Source organism: Anser cygnoides, chromosome 5 (assembly GCF_040182565.1).
Source record: "Anser cygnoides isolate HZ-2024a breed goose chromosome 5, Taihu_goose_T2T_genome, whole genome shotgun sequence".
NCBI lineage: Eukaryota > Metazoa > Chordata > Aves > Anseriformes > Anatidae > Anser > Anser cygnoides.
Genome location: NC_089877.1, coordinates 63,075,315 through 63,103,160, shown reverse-complemented (window position 1 = coordinate 63,103,160; position 27,846 = coordinate 63,075,315). Strand labels below are relative to the sequence as shown.

The 27,846-nt window shown below is 42.0% G+C and overlaps 2 long non-coding RNA genes across 2 annotated transcripts in view; both read right to left on the bottom strand.

Annotated features, from left to right (window-relative positions):
- The window catches only part of LOC106044024 (uncharacterized), a 104,034-nt gene that overhangs the window by 57,445 nt on the left and 18,743 nt on the right, over positions 1–27,846 (bottom strand). Inside the window, exons 2-4 of the long non-coding RNA XR_010832063.1 lie at positions 8,786–8,875; positions 7,493–7,735; positions 2,213–3,804 (exon numbers count right to left, since the gene is read on the bottom strand). This is a non-coding gene — a long non-coding RNA (uncharacterized lncRNA). The remainder of the gene's footprint in view (positions 1–2,212; positions 3,805–7,492; positions 7,736–8,785; positions 8,876–27,846) is intronic.
- On the bottom strand, positions 11,684–26,249 carry LOC136791008 (uncharacterized). The gene is made up of 3 exons (XR_010832068.1): positions 22,518–26,249; positions 19,137–19,176; positions 11,684–17,355 (listed from the first exon to the last, which is right to left on the bottom strand). It is a non-coding gene; the product is annotated as an uncharacterized lncRNA (long non-coding RNA).

The window sequence follows — 27,846 nt, the reverse complement described above, 5'->3', positions numbered from 1 at the left end:
ATGCTTTGAAGGAGACTGGAATATTCCTTCAGGTATTCAAGGAAAGACTACAGAAACATTCAGATACTGAAAAGGAAAACTCATTGTATGAGCCTCAAGAAGTTCGGTCTACTGAGCTTGATGCATGGAGAAGAGACCTGGCAACCAGGAACTTCTTGACTAAACAATAGTATAGCAAAATCCTGTGGCTGGATGCAGTGGAGTGGAGCCAGATGAATTCAACTCTAGAATAAGAAGTAACTTCCTTGTAATAAGTGCTATTAAATATTGGAACACCTTAGTAAAGTATGTGGCTGACTTTGTTCTCCTTAGCCTTTGAGCAAGACCAGATACACTTCTAACACAATGCTTTAATCTAGCCTCCAGAAAACACCGGACGGCCTATGGAAACAGGAAGCTGGAACTAGATGACCAGTGGTTCCTTCTGCCCTGAGAGCCTGCCTACAGGTAGCAGGTACTTCTTTAAAAAAATAAACAAAGACTCTCTTTAAAAGCCAGAGCGTAAAGTGATCTGATTGATGTGGTCTGATGCAACAGACTTAGCTTTATTGGCTAAACCAGCAAACTTCATCAGCTTCCCAGGAGTCCCATGAAACAATTCTAATGCTCACCCTTTCAAGAGCATTGCTTATAAAGAACTTCAACATGAGCAACTGCTAAAAGGCAGATCAGGAGACCGGAGTTGTTAACCTTTGTGCACAGTAGTTAAAATACATGGTTTACAGATGTACATTCACATGCATGAAGCCAATATTAGCCTGTTTGTAAAACCCTGCTGCTCCAAGGTAAAAGAATAATCCTTTGAGCAAATAAGCAGTAGGTAACAGCTGCTCACAAGAAAAACTTGACTTTGCTACAGTGACCAATAATTTACGTAACTGATTTTCAACCTGTGGTCAACGGACAATTTTTAAGGAGTCAACAGCATAACAATAACAGCAACCTTTTTGTCACAGGCTTCAAATCACCGTGCAAGAGGCTGCACCTCCTCTGGGCAACTTTTCAGAGTCTGTAAAAGTCGAAAAGTTTGGAAACCTCTAGGTTTGATTTTCAGAAGCCAACAACTGCCTTAATTTTTAAAAATATTCTTGTGATTTAAGAAAAAAAAATATTAGGAGACAGATCAGTAGAAGTATTCCAAGTTTTCTGAAGACTATACTCCTCTAAAGAACCTTATGCTCAAAAATTCAAAAATGAAAAACATCAGTTACTTTTATTGTCCCAGCTAATTGTCTTTGTTTTTCATTTTCTTTTCTTCCTCTGTTTCTTCCAACAATGGAATAAATCAGAAAAGCTGTCATATCATATTTGATAAACAAAACCTTTAAGAAAGAAGGCATATGACCCCAAAAAAACAAGGTGAAAGCTCCCTAACAACTGGCTCTTCCTAGGGCTGGTACATCTGCACTGTCAGCTATTCTCCAAGCAGGCGGATCTGAAGATTTCTACACGCACAACACACCATGTGGGCTCCCAGCCTACAGTAGAGCTCCTGAAAGTAGATTTTGATGGGTCAAAGCCATTTTATTGAATTAGCCCTTTATTGTTTACATTAAATCCAAGTGAGCTCACAAATACTGACTTATCCTTCTGAAAGGCTGGATTATACCGCGTGGCTCGGATGCAAAAAAAGCTTAGGGTTTTTATACTAATTACTTCCAGCATGAGGAGTGCACGGACCAGAAGAGCATCGGCTTCAGAGACATTCTGCTGGGCATTTCAGTGCAGCAATGGTTGCTATCTTTTCTTGCCCCAGGATGACTGCTGCTCCGTAACATAAATTTGGAGGGTCACACTGTCATTAAACCCCATGTTGAGGATTGCCAAGTCTGGGACATAGGGTAGGAACAGCCCTTTCCACTTGTTTCTGGTTGTTTCATCCACCCTCCCAAAGCCACTGTTGCATTGTAGCATCACTTCCTACTCGGAATCACTCTTTCAGAAAGTAAGAGAAGAGAAATATATTAGCTACTTGTTACTAAGTGAGTTTTGATTCATTTACACTTAAGCAGCTCCGTAACCCATCATAGGCAAAGTTTCCCAGACTACAAAACCACAGGTACTTTCAGCAGTCTAAAAAATTAGAGGTGAATACAGATGTGAAGAGATGTGTGTGTGTGGACGTGATTTGCCAGGATCACTGTCATTCCTGGAAATCACAAGCGCTACAGGAAGACAAGATGGACAGACAGACAACATGCACATGACTCACATTATGTGTTTGCTTCTCTAAACAAGCCTTCATCTTTCTCATAATCAAACAGGCACCTGCCTCTGCAGAACGGACATTCGGTTTCTGGGCAGCTTTCATGGCCAACGATGGAATTCTTTCACAGGCAAAAAAATCTGTCAGGGAGTTTAACATTTTGTATGGGCAAAACAGATGTCCCAGAAATGCACACGGCTTTCACTGAATAACTTTGCACAAAGTGACATCAGATCTTCTCACTACACAAATTACTACCTGGGGCCTGGGGTCTGTTGGTATTTGTCTGAGTGATGATACTCTGTGTAGCTTGTGAAACAGAACAAACAGAAGGCTTAAACGCAGCCTAAAGATTTGTGAGCTGCTGATCCTACAGAAAGGACACCTTTTATTGCTTTTACATCCAGCAGTATGCAACACAACGTGGTTTTTATGTTTGTTGTTATATATTAAGCAAAACCTTTGCTCGAACTCTAAATTACAGCGAGGAAATGTACAGATCTTTACGTGCGCACAAGCTATGATGTGGAAGGTAAGGCTCACAAAAGGGTCTTGTTTTAAATCTCGCATTCAATAAACTGCTAGAAGAACAAAATGAAAACAAGCTATTGTGTTAATCTCCAGATTAGCCCTCATAGTCTGTCAATTTAATACTGATTAGTAAACAATGTCCATAATTAAGCTGTTGTTGGAGACACAAATGCCCCACGAGCCCGAACTAATGCGTAGTATTCAATCCTTTTACAAAGGATGGCAGATACAATTCCAGGAATGTTAATGCTGTCAAGTATCCATGATGCACATAACAAAAGAGAAGGCAGAGAGTTGAGGTAATTAAGCTCACACTAGCCCTTCTCTCCAACCTTTATTTGTTTATTGACTAAATGTTATTAGGTGTAGTAAATAAAATGCCACTGAGTCGTGGGAGCTGGGACCAAAAATGGCACGAAGTTTATGGGGCCGTCAAACCCTGGATTCCCCTGGCATCAAAGCACACACATACCCTTTGCTAAGGCTAGTGACAATAATGTGCATGACAGGGGTCCGTGGGGCCGTGGTCCCCTAATTGTTTAGGAGACCTTTTAGGCTGGTTGCAGACTGCATGTCTTGGTATTTGTGGAGCTAATTGCACTAAAATCCGCCAGCACAGTGTTTGCAGTGATGGGTTAACTCATTTATCCTCGGGATAATACTCAGCTCTTTGTCAGCCTGGTCTCCCGCGTTCGCTCCTAGACTCTCACCCCAGATGCAGAGGAGGAGGAAGCAGGCTTCCAACAGTGCTGTCGATGGAAATTCACTGCACAGGTGCAAGAACATAAACATTTAAATGTGAAACAATACCACTTTTCTGAGTGTTTTCCTTCGCTGGTAACCCTTTCTGCTTTTCTCATGGGGGCCACAGAGCCAGGTCTGAAGTTTAGTCCCTCTCAAACTGCAACAGTTGAGAACGGCAGAGGGGCTTGGCCTGGGCTCCTCTTACCAGCTTATTTTTGCACGCTGAATCTCATGGATCTTCAGTTTTGAACTAGCGCTGTTCTGGTGCAGAAGAGCCCAGAGAGGTTAATGCTGTTCCCTGTGACATCCTTTTTTAAGCTCACCTAAGAAAAGATGAGGGTGGACATAATTATAAGCAATCTTCTACACTGATCTCAGTACTTTTCACACGGGGAGAGAAAGACTAGCCATAGTCAGAAAAGTGACATCCTGCAGAAGAATATTTTTCCCTATGTGAACTCTGAGATTTACAAACTTCAGAGTGAGAGACTTAAATACTTTTTGACATTCTTCCAGACTTCCTGATTTATGGCACTTTCTCAGACTTCCTGCCCCCATGTTCACAAATATACAAGTAACCAACAAAATCGTAACCCCAGCCGTTCACGCAGGTGGAGCAGCTCCTATCCAAGGATCTCAAAGGTCTTGGCCCACATTTGGTGGCATTGTGCAAGTTCCCAAGGGGATCAAATCTACTGATAGTCCCGTTGCAGTTTGGACTTCATCACAAATTAAATTGTTTTGCCAAAGGTCTGAGAGAGTGTAAATTAGTGGTAGAACTAGGAAAAATCCTCTAAAGTATCTTCCCCCCCTCTCCCTCCCAGAGTACCCATCCAAATGCAGAACAGCACTGAATGGCTTCCTGTTTCACCATGTGGATTTGATTAAGGTGGGTCACAAGTTCTCAGAATCTTTGGCCAGGTGGGGACTTAGCTTCTTGAGAGCTACAGGAGCACGGCACCTCAGCCATTCCTTCCCATCACGCAATAAAATCCACTACACGCAGGGAGCAGCCCTGCCTCTTCCACAGCTACAGGCTTGCTAGAGCCACCACAGAAAGGAGAGGGGAGCAGATGGGTGTTGGAGCATGCAGCCTGAGGTTAGGGGTAGCACTAGGCCACAGCACACCAATTTCTTTTGGCTGAAACTGCTATGGAATCACAGGCTCAGTGGAAAACGCTCCTTCTAGAAATAGCGCAGACCAATCAGTATCCCCACCCCTTGAACAGACAGACTTCTATCTGACATTACTGAGACACACTGCTTTATCCTATGCATCAAACCCTCTTCCCTCCTACACCCCAAAAAAGTATTCTTTTCCCCTATATAAGGGGCAAGGTTTGGTCAGTCTTCACAAAACCTACAAAAAAAAAAGCTATAGTTTATGCAGCAGTTTGTTTGGGGTGGTTTTGCAGATCAAGGAGGGATGGCAGGATGCATGCTGGAGGCAGAAAGTGTCACTGTCACACCAAGGCTGTTGGACTGACAAACAGGCCAAGGGCTATAGCGTTCCCAGCATACCTTCACAGCCTGGTAGCCCTGGCAGCACTGCAGGTCTTCAAAGTCTGAGCCTTTCCAAAAAGCTACTTGCCTGTGTTTGCCCATTTTGAGATGTGAAAACAGGAGCAGGTGAGACAACAAAGTACAAATATGCAGTTCAAATCCCACTGAATCACACAGTGGTACCTCAGAGGGAGAAAGGAAGGTGGCCAATACAGAAGGAAATTTGGGCCTGGGATTGAAATACAGAAGTAAGCACTACAAGGTATAAATTCTTTCCCATTTGATACTGGAGAGTCACACAAGAGACTCGAAAAGCTTTTACTGAGCCATGCAGGAGATTAATAGAGGAATAACCTACTTCTCTACTTACTCTCCTACTTAGAGTGGGAAAGGCTTTTTAGATGAAGACTCCAGTTCTGCTGAAGAGAGCATATTTGCCAAATAAGCCCCATTTTGAGCATATTAGCAAAAAACGGGAGTAAGATAAACTGTACGTCCACTTCTGGTTTCAGGTTGGCCAGAATAAAGGAGACTTCTCATTGCTCAGCAGCAGTGGAATACGCCTTTGTCTGGATTCATAAAATAGGGGCTATCCCACATTTCCCCTTGTTCCTCTAATTGTCTCATCACACAGCATACAACCAATCTGATTACAATTTGCAGAGGACTTGGGACATACTTGGAAGAGAGATGCAACACAGTATATTTTAGAAAAGTATTACCTCTTCTCTCTGTAAGGATATGAAGAGACATAAAAATCGCTCTCTTTCTCCTACTGGCCACAGCCAAGAGCTACTGATTCACAAGGAGAAACAAGAATGTCATAATGCACTAAACCAGATGTGAAAAGCTGAAAATGGAGGTGTTGGTGGACAGCTGTCCCTAGCTCCTTAGAGCTACCATTATCTCTTTCCTCAAGACCTGCAGTGGAAGGGTTTAAAACTTCTCTGTATCGAGCATAAAGACAGACCCTTTTGGTAAGAGATTTTTAAATTAAACAATTTAAAATTAACAATTTAAAAATAATTTGTTAGCTGGAATATTCTCTAGACTAGTTATAAATTGTTTGAAAATCTGCTCTTTAACTTTCACATAGAACAGAGAGGCTTTCATATGTCAAGTGCACTGAGAGGCGAATCATTACCTGAAGCACCCTTCACCGATACACACCACTGAGCTCCTCAAGCAAAGTCTCGGCACAAGAGTAAATTCTGCTAACAGCAGCTTATTCCTGTCTCTTCCAACACAGAGGCCTGAAGGGTGGCTCAAGCAGAAAGAAAATGTGCAAAGTTACCTACTCTACAAACATCCCCTGCTGGATCCAGCAATACCCATGGAAAATGGGTCAGCCTTCAGCCCTGTCAGTCTCCCAAGCAAATTATTCATGGAAGCGCTGTACCCCACAAAAACTTAGCAAAGACCTGCTATTTATATCATTTAAACTCAGCTCCTTTTGCCTGAAACAGGACTCACACAGGCACCTTTGCTGGCACAGCTGGAGTGGCTGAGGCAGGCAGCAGGGCAGCGACGAGCAGCTGTAGGAGGCAGGTGGGTGCTAACCTCAGCTCAGCCTGCTGGGTGGTGCAGTGTCTGTCTCCACCCAGGGGAAGGCAGCCTCTTGACCAGAGTGCAACCGGGTGTAGGGAAGCCAAGAATTGCAGTAAGATCTTGGACAGTCTGCTTGGGCCCAGATCCTTCAGGAGACTATTTTTCACCTTGCCTGAAGTTATTGCTAGGATTTACAAACTTAAATAGTTTTAAGATTCCATCCAAATTTCTCTGCGTTCCAGTTCTTCACGTGAAAACTAAGACAGCAACCCTTCCTTGCTTCCCAGGAATGTTATGGGTATAAAATCAAGTCTCTGAGGTGCTGGTGTAAGTATCTACAGAAAGAACCACTTAATAAAGTTAACAGAGCTTCTATTAAAATGCCTTTTGAGAAAACAGGGAGTTTTGTCTGTTCCCTCCACAAACATCCCCACTTACAAATTTCAGCCATATGTGACCGGACTGAGAGGTAGAGGCTTTAAATCTTTTAAAAGCAGGTGCCTCTCCTCCATGGTAGGAGGGATAATTCAGCAGCATGAGGAAAACCTCTGAGGAAAACATGGCGTGACACGCTCAGTCCTCACCAGACATCAGGAACCCACAGAGAGAAGAGCCTTTACCTCTGCCCCAACACATAAAAAGCTTCAGTCAGACTTTCCTATTTGATAAATAATAATAAAAAAAAATCCAGCGATGAGACTCATCAATATAGAGACAATGATTAATTGTTCCACTCATCACTGAACTTCTTGTTAAAAAAATCACTTTGCCTGGCGCTGACCTTTCTTTCATGAACATTTGTACTTCATACAGGGTTACCAGACTGCAAAGACAAGTCTCCCCTTTTTTCTTGACCCATCAGTTAGTTCAGCAGTAACAATGAGGCTGAACTGTTTGGTTTCTACAGTCTCATGCTCACTGTGCGCTTGTCCCTTACTCCTTGCCTGGTACCACCCATACCTGAAATTCCTTGGTGGTCTCCCATCCCAGCTGACAGAGGTTCCTGTGCTGTGCTCTGTAACCTGTGAAGTCTCTACAGCCCTTCCTGGTGGGCTGCAGAGGTCATCTGGATGTGCAATCCTGCTGAGGCTTCCTTCTCCAGCTGCTAGACTGTTACCGAAAGACAATTAAAGTGCACTTGGCACTTTCTAGGATTGCTTCCTTTGATGAGTCGAGAACACAGGTGCTGCAGTTACTGCAGTGCTGCAAAACAAAGAGGAAATGGTTTCTGTGACTGTCCAGAGAGGATATAGTTTACGTGGCTATGAATGGAAGTGTTTTCACACACAGGCTTCCACAAACTAAACCAGCATGATAGACATCGATTAGGATTAAGAATAAGCAGCTCTGCATTTAAGCACACAAGAGCATAAAAACTGCCTACTGAGGCAGACCTAAAATCTTTCTAGTTCAGCATCGTCCCTGGGAGAGGGAAAGTAGCAGATACTGAAGGAGGATTATATGATGCAGGGCAAATACAGTACAATTCTGATTGAGCTTCACCACCTTCCTGCAATGAAAGGGACAAGGAGTTTCTGAGCCAGGGTTGCACCAAACAATCGTGTGTAAAAGCCACCAAGTAACACTGTGGTTCTCTCTAATCTCTTCTTCAACTCCACTTTTATTTTTTGCCTTCTTACACTGTTGGCAGATTTGTTACGATCTGTTCCACTTCATAAAATATTTTGGCGCAATTTACAACTGTTATTTGTTCAAGTCACTAAGAAAAAGGTAAACTGCCTTATTTCACATCAGCCAGTACTTTCCATACTGCGTGATATCTGCACACTGATTAGCTGCATTAAATCATTGGTTCCTACACAGATAAGCCAAACCCATTTGAATAATTCACTTCTCCCTTTGCAAATTAAGATCCATTCTTACTCCATCTCCCCTTCTATAAGCGATAAATTTCAGTTTCCCATTTCTCCTGCACTTGATAGGGAAAATTCCCAGTTTGCTCAGAAGTCTCCTAGATTGCCTCTTTGTCCTCCACATCTGACTGTTTTTCATTCCCCAAACACAGGTACATGGGAGATGCCCTGAAGCAGAAAGAAGGAAACATATTATCCATAGCTTTAGCAAGTTTAGATAGAATTAAGAGATTGCATTTTTCTGTAAGCAGGGCCTCAGTCCAGTAAGAGCTTTTCTAACAACCTCAAGGGACTTCAGATTACCTCACAGGTGAAATGAGCTGAAGCTTTTGTGTCAGTTCTCATTTACCAGGCAACAATCATAATGCAACTTTCATACCTTGCAAGGACAGAGGTTACAGAGCAGAGGATTCACAGGGAGTCACCAAGACCGTCACCACTGCTGGCAGCTCCAACTATAAGGAATTTGCTGCAAGAATACTGGGTATTAATCCACCAAGACAGGAAAAAAACGTGATATTGCAAAGGAAGATTATGAAATCAGATGCCATCTTGTGGCCAAAATCCATGAAATTGCTATGGTAGATACAACACAGTCCACAAAATATACAACAAATACACTGACAAAAAAGAAGAAATTAAAGCTAAAAAGACTAGTAAGCTACAATGGAGACTTTTAATCTCCAAACGTGTAGAACTCTCTTTAGTGTGTTTCTGTCTGCAGATGTAGAGACAACTCCTCTGCGCTTCTGGCTGATAAAAACCCATTAGAAGATAGCTGTAATTATTGAAATTATCCCCCACATGTTGTCTGCATAAAAAATTGCTGTATGTGCTCTACAAGTTTGCTCGCATTCTGGCTGAACTGAAGCAGGAGGCAATGCAGGAAACCATAAACAACGTGACCACTGGATGCTGGCACTGTCTGATACAATTAAGTGGCTGATCGCGGTGTCTTCCCCATAAGACAAATGCTAATAAGGACATAATTGTTGACTCTAAGACCTAAATGCTTCTTTGTAAACAGGAGAGGTAGGAAAAGGGCTGCACAAAGGAAATTAGGATACACATGATAGGACACTGAAGGACAGTGAGGATAAACACATAGACAACTTAAAACTATGTTCTGAATGTTACAGAGGGAACAGAAAACACTCTGCCAATCATGCATGGAAGCAGGAATTTCTTGAAGGTCCACCCCACTTGTGTTACACTGTCAAAGGCACGGAGTCAGTAGCACTGCCCGCACCCTTCTCCTTCTATTGAGCAACCTTTTTTCAGATCCATCTTCCATCTTTGCTTTTTCTCTCCTTTCCCAGCTGCCAACCTGCCCAAATCTCTGGATGAAGATCATTCACTCCCGGAGCAGCGAGAGCTTTACAGTGTGTTATTTCATGCTTTACACAACAAGAAATGAGAGGTTTACATCATTGCTAGGGAACATCACAAAAATTTGATGCTAGCCCTTCCAAATCTTGAGAATGATCACGTATCTATTAATAGAAAAGCTACTTTTAGCCATTTAGATGATTTCAGATCACCTTCCGTGCCCCATACAGTTGGCTGTAACTAAGTTACCTGTGTGGTCTGTGCAGCATATAAAGCCACCGCATGGCCAGATAAACCCTTTCCTGGCACACATTTTGGATGACTCTCATTCTTGTTTCAAAGTTTTGCTAACCAGAAATCATGTGGCCGCCTCACTGCACTGTGGGAGTACCCTGATTCCTGACTGTGCTCATCACAAATATAGAAATACATTTCTAATGTAAACACAGGCACCTAGGGACACTGAAAGCACCTCACAGTATCAGAGACATCTGCACAGCACTGGCACATACACCACAGGACCTACAGGAGATCCGCGCCTTTCTCCTGATCACCAGCTGGAGACCAGGTGGGACACCTTCCAACACGTACAACGGTGCCACATGCCTATGCTTAGACAAATGAGCTGCTCCCACCCCACGAGAGCATACAGGTCTATCCTTTTGAACATATAAAGAAGTGAATTTAAGCTCGTAACAGCAGCAGTGGCGAGTAAGGGGTTAACTAGCAGCCATTAGTATAGTGAGGAAATTGCCCCAACAGAAGTATAATCCACATGGTGGAAGACAAGTGTTATTCGCAAGTTATTACTAAGAGCCCCAAAAGAAGGCAGTGGTATACTGTTCTGTTAATCTCATAAGCCCAGATGTTCGTGAAATGAAAAACAGCCCAAGTACATGACCTTTCATACTGATGTAAAGGAATGTTTAAGATATGATGGGATGTTATATATCACAGGATGTTAAAAACATCATGGAAAAATTCAATATGGATAGCAAAAATTTTAAGAATCAAGTACTTATAAAAACATATATCTGATAAGATGCAAAAAAAAGTATCAAATCAGATTATACTTTTCCACAAGCATAATTTTACACACTTTTATAGACACCAATGCTTATAAAATGACAAAGTACAATAACGGCAGGAATTACTACCGCATAGAACTGCTACAGTTTCTTGCACACTTTCTCCTAGCCTGCAAGAAACCGTTCACTCTTGGGAAGATGTGCTTTATTCTGTTCCTCCGCACAATAAAACGTTATGCAGAAAGCACCCTGCAGGCAAGAAGTCTGTGGACTTTATTGCAACCTGCTCCTGGAGTCAATTCTCGAAGTAATTGATTAATTTGGAAGCAAATTAATTTGTGGAAATGAAATTCTGAAATAAAATTTTATTTGACTGCCGGTCACCCCTTTCTCTCCTAGCACTGGTGAGCGAGCCATAAACCGAGAACCACAGGTATTGTTGGGAGATGAGCAGGGAAAGTCTGCCTGTGCAGACAGCAAAGAATTCAGACATAATCTCTTGGTCTTCTCCCTTGTTTCTTTTCCTTTCAGATGCTTCAGCGTAAAACATGTGGTTTACACTCATCTTTGTGTAAACTTCTCTGGAGTGAGTTTCAGACAGAGGGCAGTCCCTCTGTAAACAAGATGGACAAAGCTGACACTCAGAATGTGTGGGAACTTGTGTCTATTGTAGCTCGTCCTTAATACCACCACCTGCCTGGTGGGCATTCTGCAACTACACAGCGCTATAGGAAGCAATGGCAGAAAGAAAAAGAAATTTACCGAAATCTGAAAATTTGCCCCCCACTCCCTGCTTGCCCACCCTGGCTGACACTGAAACAATCTGGCCTAGATGAGGGGAGCGTGGGGCAAGTTTGGGAGGTCAGTTTACACACGGGTCAGCTTATACATGAGTGTATACAGTATCGGGGTCTGTTTTCTATTTGCTTGTCAAATACCAACACCATAAAGAAAGGAATAGTACTAAATCCACCATTTTAACCTTACACATACCCACAATTACAGCTGAAATAACTCAGCAATTTTTGAGTTATATGAGTGCAAAGAAAGCATCTGTAACCAATCACCTATTTTTTGTTGGCTTTTTTTTTTTTTTGGCAATTCTATATCTTAAAAATTGTGAATGCAGTTCTAGTTTTTTTTAAACACAACCTTGTTAAAAAAAAATAAAAAATAAAACAACACATGTGCTCTCAGGCTGAAAACACACATGCCAAATTCAGCCTGGAGAGAATTTTTACGGCTGAGTTATAAAACCCTGAAAATAGGGATTTATAATGGAAATGCTGACAGACCATTAACTACAATAATAACATAAACGGAGCAATAGAATTTCCAAGTTATCTCCTTTTTGTTTGTGTCAGCATTCCTGCAGCGAGAGCCTGCACAACGCACAGGCAGCATTACCAGCACATCGCTTTGGTTCTCTCCTACGACGTTCGCAGAATACAGCGAAGCAGCAAAGCATCGTGCATCTCCGGGTGCATCCCATCGTTCAGTCAGCTCTAAGCATCCGATTTTGGGGTCTGTGCTTTGTGAGGCATCCTGCCACCAAGCAAAGCCAAGCAGCAGGATGCCCGTTCACCTGTTTTGCTCTGTGTCCTGCCAACAGGAGAGCAACCCGCTGCGTGCTGATGCCACACCACAACTTCCACTGCCCTGCATGAGCTTTGCTTCCAGCTTTCTGCGTGACTGCCAGAAAAAGAGGGCGATGATAACCACTCGTGCTGGCTGGTGTGAAAAGGGGGCACGAGGACCCCTAAACACTACAACTACACACTGTATGCCCTTCCTCTAAAAGCGCAGACTGTGTCTTCTCTGGGAAGATGAATATAATGAGAATATGTAAACTATCAGGCTGCTCGAGATAATTTGCTCCCTATTACAGCCAGGGACAAGTTGTTTAAAAATAAAATAAGCAATGGCCAATGCTACAGAATCTGTATACTCTTACAAAAAAAATAGCTCTTAATGGTGAAGACGTGTTTAGCCCATTGCTAGCATGTTGCTAGTTTATTACGAAGCACGTACTCCTAATGGAAACAGAATCTCAAATTCACTGAGAATGAAAGAGGATGACAGATCCTTGTACGTTTACGATTTTGGCAGATTCGGGGTTTTGAAAGGCACTCCATTTCAATGGACTTCTGACTCGTTCCCTGTCTCATTTGTCCTATGCATCCTAAAACACCTGACATAACACAGCCAGTATCATTATTCCCATTTTACAGATGGTTAAAGCAAGGCACAGTGGTGAAATAAATTCCTAAATATTAAATATCAGGTTGCTTCCAAAACCCAGGAAAAGGACCCAAGTTTTCTCCTCCTTATTTAAGTAACGTCTGCTGTACAACCACAGATTTCAACCTTTTTTCATTTTAAGGGTAAAAAGGCTAAATACGATCCATGAATTGACAGAATCCATCTGCTTCAGAAAAGCCCTGGTTCACTCCAACAGTGGCTAGAAAGTTGCAAAATCACTACAATTATTTTTTCACAAAAATCCTGTACAAAAACAGCTAGTTTAAACAGAAGAAGAAAGTAGCAAACCAGTCCTTTTTGCACCATCAATGACTTCTGACAGTCCCTCCCTGCTCCCAGCCACTCCTGACATTCAGCAGCTCCCACAAAGGGGAACCGTTCTCTTAAAGCACGTTATTCTCTTCGCTTATCTGTATCAAAAGAACGAAAACTACTAGTAGCCAGAAATCATTCAAGCTGCTTCCCTAAGTACTTCTGCCACTATTGCTTCCTTTTGTCCAACACACGTGTCTAAGCCTTGTCTATGCTAGAGATATTTGGCATGCTGATCATCTTTTGTCCCCCTCACATGCCTAACACGCTACAGAAATGCTCCCAATGGTGCGCAGGCGCTCACGCCGCTGTTTGGATTATAGGGCTTGTAGATGACACATAACTTTGTCTGTTGTTTACAACCCAGGATAATACAACAGACATTCAGTTGTCCCAGTGTCTCGCCAAGATTAGCACGTGGAAGAGCAGGAGCTGGCTGAGGCAGCCTCAGCAGGACAGAGGTTAGGCTTGTGGGCAGAGGGAATTGCTCCGAGGAGCACTGCGGTTCCCTCAGAGCGAGGACACATGCTCACAGATTATCAAGAGACTTCCACGTCCTGGAAGCTTTGTCGACTCCTTACTGATACTGTGCTCTCACACGGCAGCATCTGTGAGAAGTGCTGCCTACCACCCCCGGCAAGGCAGAAGTCTGCGTTACGTCCATGCAACGAGCTGTCCTCAGGGAGGGATGCCTTCCTCACCTCCATCTGGCTGTGGCACTACAGCCCATTTGGCCTTTGAGTGACGGCACCAAGAAGCCTCCAGCTGACAGCAAAGGCTGCAGCACACCTTCCTCCCCACTGCCACTGCGGGCAGATTGGTTCCTTGCTATTGCACCAGAGAAATGGCCTGCAGAGAAATCAGCTAAAAGACCACCACCCCCTCCAGAGTGCCCTTGGCAAGGCTACTGCAACAGCCAACTCTAAAACAAGGATTATTGCTCTGAAAATAGAGCTGCCAGGCTGTAGGACATTTTCTGCTGCAGGCAGAGCTGCTGGAAGCATTTCAACCTTCCTGTCCAACCCATCCTAAACGTCTCCTTCCATTTGAACAATGCAAAGGGTTCAACTCACCCAAAAAACCAACAAACCAAAGGGATCCCTCCCTCCATTAACTTCTTTCCAACATCTACACAATCTATGCACTTCCATGCTTTGAAAGTGGAGAGAGAACAGGTGTTGATTATTACTTTTTTTCAGGTAAGCACCAGAGGTGATGCAATTAGTGGGCAACCAAGTGCCGACCTGGCAAGCTGACTACACTGGGGAATGGCAATAGGATGGCTATTCCCAGAGGAAACCTTACCTCAGCGATCTCCAGCCTTGCTGGCACTGCACAGAAAAGGTTGGCATCTTGGAGCTTAACAATATGCAGCTACTCATGTTCCTGTCCTATATACTCATCATCAAAATCCAACAGCAAAAACTAGAGAAGCAGGAAATGCTGAGTTAGGGTAACACTTCCCCCACACCAACCACCACATCGCCCTAATTCTGTCCCTGCAGCAATGCCAATCATTGTAAATCAGACTTCTCAAGCAGTTTGAATTCCTGAGCGGCCAGCTCCAAAGTGAGGAGTAAGTGCATGGCTTCGAGCCACGTTTGCAATACCTCCCTGCCAATTTCTGGCTTGTACTTCATACTCCCCAGATGCAGGTTCATGAGCCATGACAAAATCTGGGGGCAAAGTGGAACAGATGCACAGAATCATTTCTCCTGGTTTGAGGTTTCAGCAGGAATGCTCCAGACAGCTTTGGTCAGGGTTGAAGAGAACAGGCAGGCAGCACTCGGTGGTGATGGGAGCTCAGCACCTGCCCTCACCCCGCTATGCACTCAGTGGTTTCACTGTGTCATGCTGAAAAGAACAAACATTCGCTATGTGCAGGCCTGGCTTTTAAAGTTACAGAACTCTACATGATTTATAAGGTGTTATTACAAAGTTGTTTGAATTTCAGAAAATTAGAGGGGCTAGAATTTTTTTATTTAGTGCTTAAATTGGTTTGGCTATTTGTTTCATTATGGGAGATCAAAAATAATCCCGGTATTCACAATGAGAAGTAAAGACTGTTTGAATATGTTGGAATAACCTTAAAAGCAGGTGGCTACCTTATTAAGTGTTAAATATTCAGAGCTGAAATATGAGCCCGTTTCCATCTAGGGCATGCAGTAAATGGCTTCCACATATGAATAACAGCCCATTAGCACAATAAAAAAATAATTAGTTATCCAGTTGAAATTAGAACAAATGTACTAAACGCAAGAATTTCAAAGGGTCACTTTAATTTCATAAGCCATTGTTCCAGCTGCATAGCCGTGGTTCCCCTCATCTAAACAAATACTGCAAAACAGAAGTAACTGTTTTGAATCGTTGTACCCGCAGTATGGCATCTGTGGGAGGGGAGATGAGGGGGACAGAGAAGTTTGAACTCATCATGTACACAACAGAGTACCTTCAAATGCTCATTTCCTAACAAGTTCAGGGATTGCACGGACAGAGAAGCAGCCTTCCAGGATCAGGTACTTGTTTGAGTCTCCAGAAACCCTAAACTAGTTCAGTGAACTGAGATTGCTCTCAACATCTGCATGGAATACTAACAGATCTCACCCCTGCACGAACAACCCCACTTGCTGAACTTTAACTGATTCTTTTGGAGTGAAATACTCACTGGCAGGTGGGCTCTAAAGGGCCAAGTGTCCAAGGTTAATAAACATGCAGTCTATCAGCTTGCATGCGTTTTAATAACCACAATAATTTCTTAGGTATTCAGCAAACCCAAAATAATTTTTTTTATATAGCAACCTGTGAGCAGTCAAATAGGGAATAGGGCGGTCTAACGCTAGAGTAAAAGTCCATAAACTTTTAGCCATATATGCAAAAATAAAGTCGTAACAATAAAAGCAATTTAGTAGTCCCTACTCATCCATTTCAGATGAAGGGAACTGTTTCTGTCACATGTTCTTTTCCTCCTGAGAGTTATGTTTGGCATTTTACACTAACTTCTGGCACTATTTTCCCCTTGTTAATTGGAAACCACAGTCACTTGTGCTGCAGTGCTTTGCTCTGCTTTCTGTATTTCTGATTTGCATCCAACTGTCAAATCTTTAATGGTGGAGAAAAGCCACCTCGATAGTTAAGGCCCATAATGCCATTGGGATAGCACAGCGAGTGTGCCAACAAGTGAAACCAGTTCGATGGTGGCATACTTGTCCCAGCACTCCTCAAAGCTGACCTTCCAGCGAGTCCTGGCCTCCACACAGACCGAAAGGGTCATTAACGGAAAAGACAAAACCCAGTTCTACGACTTGTGTAAGAACAAGCCCAGTCAGGGCAACAGCATCATTATCTACTCACACCGAGACCCAATTTAGCAGCCAGATTCATCAAAAAGTGTTCATTTTGTATTCTAAGGGGAAAAAAAAATTAGAAATACACAAGTCTTCTATGTAAGAGGTCAACACTAGGTTTGGGGTTAATTAGGTACTACTCCCAGCCTTGCCAAATACTATAAAATGCCCTGTATGATATAAAACTTTGCTGACAAGATTGTTATCATGGACACTGTTAAAATCAACATTAGTTACAGTGACTGCAGGACTGCGGGATCCCATAGGCATGAGGCTACATCTATAGTGGTTATTCTCGTGCCTCAGCAATGAACCTCCCATCCAGCACCTCTATACACTTGTAATAGTTACCACCAGGGGAGGAAACTGGGTTATCAATATTCATCAATACTCTGACAAAAATGTCTGACTATTTAAACCATTCCCGTAAGTATCTCTTCAAAAGTTTCTGTGAACAAATCTAATTTTCATTCTGTATATATGGTAAAAGTACAGTACATTCCAGCACTATCTCCCCCAGCAGTTAAGTGCACACAAAGATCACAAAATCTCCTTTAATAGGACAGCTTCCTACATACCCTCGAGGAATCTGCACAGCTTTAGTTTCCAGATTTACCTTTTTTGTTTACCAGGAACCACACCCGGACAATTACTCCAACAGCATGTAGGGACATCTAGCGACCAAAGAAGATATTGCAAATAAATAAATCATTACATCTGCTTACTACACACCATTTTGTTAAAATCCAAGGAGCAAAGTACTTGAAAATTAAGAAGGACACTCTCCACACACATTTTTTTTCCTTGACATATTTTCTACCCGTTAAAACAGCCAAGGCTATGCCCATTCAGGCACTGTCTTCACATGGCTTAGACCTCATTAGGGAAAAACAGAAGGCAAAATATTTTTAATTTTACTCTACAAAAAGATTTGATTTTCCTTGAAGTAAGTGCCTTCCAATAAGACTTGTCTGAAGTCACTGAACAACCACAATTCTGAGCTTAAGAGGACACTCAGAAGTTTGGTTTCATTACACACTTCTGCTTCGAAAAATGCAACATTCTGTATCACTATCATCTTTCTTTTTCCTTCACATCTATAAATACTCTCATGGATATGGCACTGCTAAGTAAACCCATATTTTTGACCTGCTGCATGTCTAACATTTCTTCTTTAATAACTCCATGAGCATGGCAGGCTCTTCCTATTAACTACATTACATCATCATTATCAAAGACTAAAGGAAATTAATTTTGTTTTCCAAAGACTTGGCAATAAGTTGGTTCTTTACTTCATCAGACATCTGCTGTTTTTCTACGTATGTCATTTGTGAAGCAGAGTTTTCCTTATGACTTTATTCTCATAACAGTTTATCATGCGACACTGTTTACCAGTGAAATAAAGCGGAGCGGGATTTCTCATTTGCCATGTAAAAGTGTAAAGCTAACTGAAAGCCAACACTATCATCTATGTTTCAGTTTCAAACACCTTTCTGGTTTAAAATAAAGCTCACCAAAGACTGTCATGCAAAAATAACCTCTCATGGTCTTTGCTTGAAATTTATTACTGGTGCTGCGGTACTTTGTTTTAACAGATGGGACTTTATCAGCAAATTATGTGGGCAGGCCACCAACTTCCCTCAGGAATGGAGGAGTGCTAGTATTTACTTGGGCTCTTATCTATGTACTTAAAGCCATATTCTAACCACAAAATTCTATTATCATTTATTGATATAAGACAAAACACAGAGAATCTTCTGTTCTAAAGCACGCTGCATTCCTAACCTCTGTCTTCCTCATGTATGTCATAGGTTGCTGCTCTCAGATATTTCACACCAGCAAAACTTTTTCTCTTTTCCTTTTTAAGGTTGAATGCACTTTGCAATTTGTATTCATGTTTGCCATATAACTCCATTAATGCTGCGCAAAAGGGGACAATTTAGATCACTTTTCAAAATATTTATTTTGCTAAATAATTTGTTGTGGTTTTGTTTGGAGTTTTTCCCTACTTAACTACACTGTCACTTACCCCATAAATTGTATTCTAAAGAGGATTTTGCTCATGGCAAGTGCTTCTAAACTACAGCAACTGATGCAACAGGAACTAGGCGGTTTGGTGGTGAACATATCCAGGGTGCAGTGGTCCTCATTCCTATCGTATCCCTTACTCTTGCCCCTTTGGGCTACTGCAACAGCACAGAAGGGCTCAAAGGAAACATCTGAGCCTCTGTGAAACTTTTTTTTTTTTCTTTAGAAAAGCTTCATGTATCACCTTCTCCTGCACAGAGGAGAACAGAGGGGTCTGCTGGTGGGGGAAGAGGCAGCTGCAGCACTCTGTCTGTTCCAAGCAGAGAGGAGAGGGTGCAGAACCACCACAGCTTGGGGCTGCTCCAAACGCAGCACCCAGCCGGCAGTCAGAAGGGTGGGATTACAAGCCCGATGCGAAGCCACTCACCCTGCCACCAGCCTGGCTTGCACCTGTTCTGCGATGCAACCTAGAAAATAGAGTATCCCAAGTTGTAAGGGACCCACAAGCATCATCAAGTCCAACTTCAGTATGCTGTTAGCTCCTGATGATGACCTCCATGAGAAACAGGTGAGGGAGATAAAACTAAAACAATAATTTTAGGGAAAGAAAGAAACAGTGATAAGCACAGTGTCACCACTAGCTGCCAGCTGCTGTGTCCTGTTACAGAACCTGGTATTTATTCTTACTCCTAATCAAGATCTAACTAGATCAGAATTTATTTTTAAAGTGCACCCTAAAACAAACATCTTGTGGAGGAATTTTGAAAACGTGCATCCTTTATCTTACAAGAGTGAATTTGCACTCTGAAAGAGATGGTATTCTGAAAAGTATGACGCATCATTTATTTTTAAGATTTTCCTAATAAAATACTGTTTAACAACAGTTTGAAATAACAAGGATGCTAAATGATTTATTTCAAACGGGAATGAAAATTAATAGAAAAGCATGCAAAAACTTGCAAAAATGTTTCAGTGGATTTTTTAAAAGTGTTTTGCTTTGAAAGTAAAATTAAAACTGAACTATGCTTTCCTATTTGATGTAATTTTTTAATTTGTATATGTCTGTTACAGAATCTATACCGCAGAACTTGATCCTGTCATGATTCCCATATAAGCAACTCTTGTTTATTTCTTAACATGTTGTTCTATATTCTATCTGCTTCTACGTTTTATCTACCTCTTGCACTTTACTTTGCATATTGTTTCAACAATGATGCTTTTACAGACTTTTTTTAGGTTATAAAAATTATCCTCATGTGTGTTATTAAAAAAAGCACTAAAATGAGTCTCAACATATATCGGACTATGTTGGACTACTGGAATTTCTTCATGAAGCCCACATATTAAAGCAATGGATTTAAGAATCGTCATTCAGCAAAATGAGGTTCTTTGTTAGGTTTCCACTGTACTCAGTGGGTATTGGATCAGATCTTGATGGCCATAGTCTGCTTCTTTTATCCCCAAAATGATTAATTCCTATTCCATGGGGAGTAAGCAAGAAAATGTATCAGAAATTGAACCTTAGAGAATAACTGAGTAACACGCATTTGCAAAGCAACCTCAGGAAGATTTGGTAATGGTTCTAGCCCCTTTGTATCTGAATTTCTAGGACTCCAAAGTTTGCGGTAGAGATATAAACCATATTGGCAGTATGGATCATTGTAAGGATATGGAATTTTTGGTAAACGAGAGCTAATATCATTCTTAGAGAAAATAAATAATTGCCAGAGCAGTAACTGGTATGAAACCAGTGAATTAAAGTCAAATTCCAAGATATTTTAGCTGAATATTACATTCAAATTCTGACATATAAGGATAGGATCTCATGTGAAAAGTGGATCTGGATTTAAATTTTAAACTTTTTGCCATTAAAGACTAGGGTACGTTTAGGTCACAGATCAGTGCAGGTTTAGATCTCTACGGAATATCAGGTTTTTAAAGATACTTTTCATTTTCAGATGTGACAGTTAAAAAATCCTGGGTACAATAAACCATTTGACTTGGGGGAAAAGAAGTTGAGCTATAAACTGAAACCAAAGTAGCTCAACTTGGGAGTGTCCCAGCTGCAGAAAACTCTTAATTTTAAAACACTTTGATTGATCCCCAATCTCTTCGAATTACACTGCAGTAAGGACTGTGCGCCCTTCTGAAATCAGGCTATGCTTCAATTACTTCATCTGCGTATAAATTTCATTGTTATTTGAAACATATGCAAAACGCAGATACCACTATTCTCTACAATTGATTAAATATCTACCTCATTAAAGTACAAAATGTACGGTATAGGAGGCCCTACTGTGAGGGTTCACTTTGCATTAAGAATGCTAAACCTTGCCAGAGAAACACCATTCTGGAGCAATCCAGTTGAGCTGTACAACCTCTGTATTTTAGCAGCTGGACACTTAAACCACCAACACCCTTATTAAGGTTTTCAACAAATTTCTGCTGACAGAGTAAAGACAAACTGAATTCTGCAACCAAATTCCACTCACCTGATTCACTCAGCTAATCCAAACGAGCAAGGCAAGCAGAAACTGGCCTCAGGTAAAACCTTGCATTGAAAAGCTTCATCCTACAAGCCAACACTTTGAGAACCAAATGTGGATCAGAGTATTTCAGAACATTTTATGAAGTCAAAAGTGACTTTGGGAAACATGAAACCTGACAGGCTATTAGTCCGTTCTGGGGGGACTATTACCTGCCAGACAATTATTTTCAATATTTAATTGTGAGGTTTGGAAAACCCTTGTGCAACTTCCCACGAGGATTCACAACCTGTTGGCCAAATGTTTCTCTGTGCAGTGATCCCTTGAACATCCACAGTACTACCGTGCTTGCTGCCCTTGACGCAACAGACCAGCAGGCATTTACAGACAGGTGGAAAATCTCACACTCTTGTTCTGAGACACTATTGGAAAAAAAAATAAAAAATAAAAACAAAAACAGCAATAGCTGATATAAACACCAAACAACTGTCCAGAAGGATGTAGGTATAGCTGGCGCCATCCTGGCAAGGAAGCAAGCTAAGCAAGTAGCCTTCAGACATTGAGGCTGAATGGACCATTTTTTCCTGCCCTTCCTCTACAACCCACCAAGACCTGTGGTGCCTGAATAGCAGGAACAGTACTTCCCGGGGCTTTTCAGTTTTCCATGCATGCACGTGTATGCAGGAAAGCCTCCAGGCATCCCAGTTTATCCTTGGAAAAACCAAAGTCATGGAGGTACAGCTAGATCAGTTTGAACGGCCTGTTCCCAGCAGCCTTCTTTCGAGAGGAGAGAGGACTCGGGAGGATACAAACTGCAGGTGTGAACTGCTCCAGAGGTGGGAGCCTGCATTTGGCTGATATTTGTCACAGGAGCTCTCTTCTGGCACCATATACCCCATGGATGGCAAGCCCACGACCTCCACAAGAAAAACAGTCACAATCATGCAGCTTCCACCACCCACTTTCTGAAGCCATCTGTCCACCCTCTACATGCTCCTAAGCTGCTGCCTGAAAAGGTGGAGCACGTTGCAGGCTGGTTTCTTTCTCCCAGGGAGCACTACACAGCCTAGGGATCACAGGCTGAGCACCCTTGCAATTAAGGACCTCTCCAGCCGGGTGTCTTTCAGCCCTATTTTGTCAGGATGCCGTGAGAAGTTGTACAGCTCCACACTGCTGCTGCACAGAGCAGCGTCCAGAAGGTGTAAACCAGCCTTTGGTTAAACAAGGAATTTGAATGCATACTTGGTCAACAGGATGAGTTACAGAATTGTATCGGGTTTAAATCAACCTCTTTTCAACAAAGCACTTAAGTATGTGATTACCTTTAAAGATGTATGCTCCTCATTAAGTTGCTGGGGTTAAGTATGCCCTTAATGACCTAAGAACGATAAGAATATGCTTAAGTATTTTACAGATGGCAAGTTTCTCTGAACCAGGAATCTCATTACTGTTCTCAGGGAGCTAACAAAGGGACTGGCCGCTTCTGCTGTGGGGGAAAGTGGATGTGGTCTTTCATTATACGAGTATTAAATGCAAACACAGGCTCCAGAAACAAAGCCACTCAAATCCACGTGCACATCCTCACTATGTTACTGCACTTCTTCATTCCTGAGCTCTACGGGCACACCACTTCTGAGCGTGCAAGTGAGGTGAGTGCCTACCCACATGGCTGCAGGGGCAAAACACAAAACGTGCGTTCTTGGAAGATCAGTTGTAAACTTGGCACGAGGTTTGTTTTCTGAAATGCTGCTGTGAACAATTTGTCAGTGATTCGAAGCCTGACAAACAAGCCCCTTTAGGCTCATTCGGAAAAAGATTAGGAATGCTTCACTGGAGCTCAGGATGAAGTACAGGCTTCGAAGGCATCACTTTTACTTATGACATCCAAAAACTATGTTAAAATAACATTAACAATGCAATGCCAAGAATTCAAAAGTTAGGAAATGCCAAAATTAAGGTTGCCTGTACAAACTTCCTTCAGCTTATTTCTGAGCACACTTCACGGCACAGGTTTTCATTACGTGATCATACACAATTTTTTCCCGCAGAACCTGTGCCTCCATCATTGTGAGGTAAGAAACAGCTCGAGGAATGAATTAGGGTTGTCAAGGAGATAGCTGTCTGCAGAAACCCTTGCTCACACAGAAAACAAGCAATTATTCAACACTTTTTTTCTATTCTTCCAGCCAAATTATAGCCCCAGGCTCTATCTTATACATGGCCTCTAGACCCTGCTTTTAGTACAGAATTCATTTCCTCATGGCCATCCCTATGGTCCTACTGGCTTAAGTGTTTCACGTAGGGTAAAAAGGTTGTCTTCACAGTAGATAAGCAAGAACAGAATTAGTAGCTTCCACTCAAATTGTTTTCTATTTCCTGCTACTTCTACTTTCTGATCCCCTCCCATTTTTTCCATTGAAATTCAGATCAGGTACTTCTTTCCCCCCTCTTTTATTTATTGGTCATGGCTACATAATTCAGAGGGAGCACTATCAGACTAGCAGAAAAGGAATTATGAGAAAAGTGAGTTTGTTTGTTCAGATGGGAACTTCAGAGAATTTAGCTGCCAAACTCTAACAAGCCTCTTCTAAACATCTGTGAACATCTGTGAATCTTCTGAGAGCCATACAACTTGGCCAGATTTGGATAAAAAATGTACAGAGATGCCAAGAGATCACAGATATCAGATGTTCTGATATCAGAGTATCTTCCATTTCCAGGTCAGATTTCAAGTGTTTGTCCAAAGCATCATTTAAAAAATATTTTCAATTTGAGCAACAACAAAAATGTATCTCCCTGTAACCTCAGAAACAAGGGGGTTGGCTTTAGCCATTCCTAAAAAAGAGTGACAAGGATATAACCAACTGGTAACATGGTGTTATAATGTACAGCTCCAGATAACACTGCAGACAGTGTTACTTACTTTGCATGTAATTAAGGAAATGGAATGCAAAATCACTGGCAAGTACAACGCAGACATCTTCCAGGTATTTTTAACAATACCAGAATCGGATGAGAAGAATCGTTTGCCTACTGATGTAAAGTAACCATTAACAGAGAGAAATGCTGTAAGCACTAACACAAGGCGCATACTGGAAGCTGTTCTGTTCCAAACTTCACAAAAGGCTGCTGAAAGGAGCAAGCTTCATGGAAAGCCCACAGCAAGGCAGGGGCCTCGTCTCAGGGATGGGGTTCAACAGCAGAGAAGAGGCTGCTGCGCAACCAGGCACCGGGGCAATGGGTGCTTACTTCTGGGTGAGTCCAGCACAGCAGCCAAGTCCTACAGCTGCCTGGACCACACGGTGAGAAACTTTATCAGTTAAAAATGCCTTCTTTAAGCAATGTGATGGGAATGGACAAGCCCTTGTATGTCTTGTACACAATATCATTTTTTATGTCTTTCTGTGAGAGTGAATGGAGTGCTACTAATTAAAGAGTTTAAAAGGTGGGGCAGATATCAGTCAGGTTCTTCTGCTGATATCAACCCAGATTCAAACCAATAAAGATTTAGGAGTCGGGTTTCTTGAATTTAAGGGTAAATAATATGGACAAGTAGGCTGAAGTATATTAGACTGCAATGACTCCAGAAGCTGAGAATTTAAGAGCCATATTAAATGAGTGCCTTGTGATACCAGCAGTCTGCCCCCTCCGCTTCTCGTGGAGAAAACTGAGATCATTCACTGAGGGTTTTCACCTGCAGCCTTTTGCCTCTACAGAGCTTTTATTAAAAAAATAAGAAAGACAAAATAGTATAATTGCAAGGTGGTAATTCCAAGGCCTGAGTTCTTTGTTTCCTCTCACATTTAATTGCTTTGGCCAAAATCAATCAAAACATTCCTGGAGATGAACTTGCATCTGACCATTTGGCAGGACTCATTACACACAGGAAAAATGGATTCAGTTAATGTAGGCTTACGGTATATGCTTAATAAAAACTGGGCTCCGTTGTCTCAACCACTGTTGACTTAACTGTTGTGATGTTAAGTCCCTGATGGTGGCTAGCTGACCTAGAGACGCGAAGGGACTGGCGGTGTAAAACACTGCCACCCACAACATGAGGGTGCTGCTCGCAGGCTGGTGTGGTCATTAATGGCAGGCACGGCCCACAGAGGAGGCAGGGCACTCGGTGCTCCCCTCTGGGCATCCTCCAGATACAGAACTTCCACCAAGCACCAAGGAGATCTGACAAGCACTTCCTGGCAGCTGGGACTGGATTCCATTTAGCTGGGAAGCTTCACAAAGGAAACCGCACGATAGTGCTTTTTTCTGACCTATTCCAGCTATTTTCAAGTACCTCCTTCTTCAACCCCCACCCTGAATTTCTGGGTTGCAATAAAAATATAAAAGCCAAAAAGCACTTGAACATGCCAGGAAAGTATTAGGAGCTTATTAAATCTGCTGGCAAAATGGTCAGTGCTATTCCCCTTCCTGAAAATGTCAAGAAAAGGTAGTCATTTCTGACAAATTTCCAGCAGAAAATAATGACTTACAATCAATAAACTGCCAAATAATATAAAAAAATAGATTTTTGGTGTAAAATACATGTTTTGGGGAATTTCTTCAAAAAATTTTATGGAAGTAGAAATTTTCTATATACACGAAAAGTCAGTGTGTTATATTAAAAAAAAATAGATTCAACAGCAAATTTATGACCAACTTTAATATAATGGTTATTCTTTAATGCAACCTTTTATTTTAACAGCCCAGTTTCCTCACTGTCCTTTTTTTCAGAGCCACAAAGAACAGCACCTTTGTGACTCCTTTCACAGCAAAGCAGAGAGGGATCCTGGAGGGCAGCCAGTGGCAGGGCTGCAATAATTCCTTAAGGATTTGTGGCTTTATTAGGGGGGTTTCTGTCCACTGGACTCCAAAGGATATTCTTGAGTACAGCTTCTCCACCCAGGATGTGTGCCACATGAAGGATAGATGCATACAAAGGAAAACGGGAAAATTATTCTAGATGCAAAGAAAGATGAAGCAGATAAGGCAGTGATGTTAAGTATGCTTCCCATTAGCTTAACAATGCTTTTCAAAAATAATATATTTACTTCTAATGCCTTTTAGAATTGAGCCTTTGTGGGGAGGACTACAGATGAGAGACACATTGATAGTGAAGGCAGATGCTGCTAGCTAAACATTAATCATTAAGTATGACAACATTATTTCTTTTTATTTTTTCTTTAAAATGACTCTGAAATCCAATTAACATGTTTTGCGTAAAAAAAAGAAAAAAGTTAGCCCAAGTATACGATTCCTCCCTTTCTTCCGCCTTCACTCCTTTAGCCAGCAGTGAAGTCCCGCACCCACGGCCACCCATGGGGCAGGGCTTTACATCACAAGGCCCCAACACTGAACTGTGGAAAATAGTCTTTCAGCAGCAGGAACAGCATCTGGCTTCTTGGCATGCTCCACACGCAGTTGTGCTGACAGATCTAGACTTGCCTTTCACAGTGTCATACAGGCAGGCTGCTAATGCGATGTCCCTCCCCACTTGTCCTCCTCCATGTCATTTTTCTTCTTCGACTCGTATTTAGCTGTAACGAAGCTGCGTGCATTCATCCCTACAGATGGGCCAACCCCCTCGTTACGCTTTGCAGCCAGCTCAGCCAAACATCCACGCTGAGGCAGCCTTCTACACATCCCTGTATGAGATTTCCTTATGGTATGCATCCAAAACCCAGCCCAACAAAGCAATGGGCTTTTCCCCACACCTTCATATCAGAGGACCTTAATTCCAGCCCAGCATCACAGCCACCTCGTTAAGCAGACCGCAGAGGTGCCAAGAAAACTGTGTGCCACCCCAGAACTCCAGTTACTTACAACCTTGATGTGAGTCAACACCATTTTGTATTATTTTCATGGATCTCTAGTGTGTGAATCTGGGATACAGGCTGTAAACATAATTCACAAAGCAAGCTGAAGCTGCACTGATAAAGTATTTTTCTTATTTGTTTAAACATTCAACATACCAAACACATAAAACATCCTGTATATGAACCTCTTCCTTTGTGGACAGAACCACTCTATGGAGTAAGGCCATTTTCTAATGTCACAACAATGAAAAACTGCACTGGACAACAATCTATTGTGGATCCATTTACACTGATTTACTGAAATACAGGACACTACTTTCTAAACTTGACGTAACCCACCTGAGTCTGACCATCTGGTTGAATATGACTTTTCTAATAGATTCTGATCTCATATATATTTCACCTGTATATGCTAGTGATAAGTATCCCAAAAAGGAAAAAGAAGTCCAATTACAAAAAGACGTAAAGACTTCCTGGGTAAAACTCTTCAGCATATCCTCTACTGCTGCAAATTTGGATGAAGCAACTTACATGGGGCAAGAATCTGGTAAGCCTTTTAGAACTGAATGACCGTAATTCCACAGCACCTGAAATAATTTTTCTAAAAGAACTCGAGCAATACGAGCTCAACAGATTGAAATGAGTATCTTACAGGCCTGATGTTGCATGATAAAAACTATATTGGCCATTTTCCAGCAAGGAACTTGAGCATGTGCTTATCTTTAAGCTTACGAGCAGTCCCATGCTTCATGCCTGAAATTAAACATTAACTCAAGTATTTTGCTGGATCAGGGCCAATGCAATTTTGAAAGTGCCAACTCCAAAAGCAGGGATTGTT